Below are 2,798 nucleotides of genomic sequence, written 5' to 3' on the forward strand. Positions count from 1 at the left end.
GGGTTGACTACATGGGAGTCCAGCGACATAGCCATTACACTAACTGCTGGTCCCAATAAAATAATTCTTTAAAAAATAATAAAATAAGATAGAATGTTACACATATTGTAATTGAAAAACCTGGCAATGGCACTTGCTTCTGTCATAGTCTGATTGTTTTTTCCAGCCCCTGTGGAGCATTGTTTCCAATGAGAGGTCTGCTGTTAGCTTGATGGGATATCCTTAGGTAACTTGCCATTTTTCTTTCTAAGCTTAGTATCTTGTCTCTGTGGTTTTGGTGAATCTGGCTATAATGTGTCTTGGAGAAGATCTTCTTGGGTTGATTCTATTTGAGGTCCTTTGTATTTCTTGGGACTGGATCTTTGAATGCCGGGGGGCAGTTTTCTCAGTCTTTGTGGTGGATTTTTCTAGGTCAGCAATTTTCTCTTCTACGTCCGAGATTCGATTTTCTGTATGATCTAGTCTACTTTTGACTTCCTGTATTATAGCCTTCATCTCCAACAGGTCCATTTGATTCTTTTTTAAAGTATGCAATTCCTCTTTTAGATCTTGCAAGTATTTCCTCACCTCCTGGAATTCGTCAGCTCCTTTCTCTGCCTCTTCCACCGTTCATTGTCTCTCTTCTCTGCCATCTCTGTTAGCTTTATCATTATGAATATTCTAAATTCTTTATCAGACATTTCCGTGATTTCCATTGAACTATCTGTGGATGAAGAGGAGTTACTCTTTTCCTTTGGAGGAAAGGTATTTTCTTGCTTTCCCATATTTCTTGTTGCCCTGCAGTGATTTCTACTCATCTGATGGATGGTGTGTTTCTTCCTAATTCTTGAAATTCAATCTGAGTTTTTAGGAGCATGCAGGAGGAGATCTGGAATCTCTTTGCCATTCTATTTTTATCCCTTTGTGCAGCAGATTCAGTGGATATTGAGGGATATGTTAATCCTAATAGTATTTGGATGTTTGGCTATAGTTCCCTTAGATCCGTCTAGAAACACAGAGAATGAAGATTGAGCAGCAGAGTGACAAGATAAAGGAAATAGAAAAGGAAAAAGAGAGAGAGAGAAAAAAAAAAAAAGAAAAAGAAAACCAAAAACAAAAAAAAAGGAGAGAAAAAGAAGAAAAAAATTAAAAAACTTTTTTTTAAAAAAGCAAAAAATAAAAAACTGTGCAGCATGCTGCATGAAACCACTAGTTATCAGGAGCCAAGTAGGAGTCTTCTTTTGAAGGTCTGCCCCTTGCCTCTCCTGGATGGGTGGGGGAAAGAAGATATTAGCAAGATAAAGGAGGGGCTGAAAGCCAGGAGAATACTTTACCTTAAAATTTTTTTAAAAGGAAAAATTACAAAAAAATGAGAAGACAGAGACAGAGGCAGAGAGAGACAGAGACAGAGATAGAGACAGAGAGAAGGCTAAAGGGGCTCCCTACCACTCGTTTGTGGGCTGGAGGCTGAATTATCAGTAGAAAATCTTCATTTCTCTTTTTTCCCTGAAATCACTAGTTCTCAGAAACCATGGGAGAGTCTTCTGAAGACCTGCCCCTTGCCTCTCCACTCGAGTTTGTGGGCTGGAGGCTGAATTATTGGTAGGAAATTTTCATTTCTCTTTTTTTCCCTGGAATCACTAATTCTCAGGAGCCATGGAGGGGTTTTCTTCTCTAATTAATTTTTATTTTTATTGGACCAGAGAGAGACAAAGAGAGAGAGAGGGAAGGTGAGAAAGCAAGCCACCAGGTTCAGGACTCGAACTGCAGTCGGCCATGTGGGAGTCCAATGCCCTTAACCACCATGCCACCTGTTGGCTCTGTTGATGGCTATATTTCAAAACAATGGGTTTTGTTCGTAATTCTATGTATTTTAATAGCTTTATTGAAATATAATTTATAAATTGTAATTCTCTAAAATGTTTATTTATTTTAAAATATATTTATTTCTTGCTTTACAGAGGCAGACAGAGATAGATGGAGGGAGACAGTGAAACAGGCATGTCCAGCAAGGTCTTCACACAGGAGGCCACCATCAGTCTCAGTGGGCATGGGTCACAACCATGTGGGTGCGCTGTGCATGCTCAGGGAGGTCCTAGGACATGGACCTAGGACTTTCCCATGTGGGTCCCATTGTCTTAGTGCTATGCCACCTCATAGTCCCTGTATTTGACATTTTTTATTCAGCATAAAGTTTTCAGGGTTTAGCCATGCTGTAGCCTATGTCACTACTTCAGTCCTTTTTATGGTCTGATATTCCTTTATATTTGTATATTTTATTCATCCATCTTCCTTTTTTGAACATTTGATTTGCTTTCACTTTTCAGCTATTATGAATCACGCCACTGTGAACATTCATATGCAGGTTTCCATGTGGACATACATTTTTAGTTGTCTTGGGTATATAGGTTTAATTTCTTGAGAAACTGACAAACTTAACCAAAGCAGCTGTACTGTTTTTTTAATGAAAAATTTTAATTATTATTTTAATTTTATTATTATTTTTATTTTACTGGGAAAAGGCAGACGGAGATTGAGAGAAAGGGAAAGTGAAAAAGCAAGCTCCCAGGGACCAGCAGTTAGCGTAATGGCTATGTCGCTGGACTCCCACGTAGTCGACCGCGGTTCGAGTCCCGGACCCGGTGGCTTAAACTCACGCCGGGCACGTGTGCGTGCGTGCCCAGGATCCCGAGAGGAGAATGGAGGAGAAGGGATTGCGGCGTGGCCATCCCCCCTGGGGGTGATTTCCTGCTTTCTGTCTCTCTGTCTCTCTCTGTCTGTCTGGCGAGCGCACGCGCCCTAGAGCAAAAAACTCTCCC

The 2,798-nt window shown here is 40.4% G+C and overlaps 1 pseudogene; it reads right to left on the minus strand.

The window, feature by feature from the left end:
- The window catches only part of LOC102470317 (high mobility group protein B1-like), a 21,378-nt pseudogene that overhangs the window by 9,394 nt on the left and 9,186 nt on the right, over positions 1–2,798 (minus strand).

Source organism: Tupaia chinensis, unplaced genomic scaffold (assembly GCF_000334495.1).
Source record: "Tupaia chinensis unplaced genomic scaffold, TupChi_1.0 Scaffold000458_2, whole genome shotgun sequence".
In the NCBI taxonomy this organism is placed as follows: domain Eukaryota; kingdom Metazoa; phylum Chordata; class Mammalia; order Scandentia; family Tupaiidae; genus Tupaia; species Tupaia belangeri.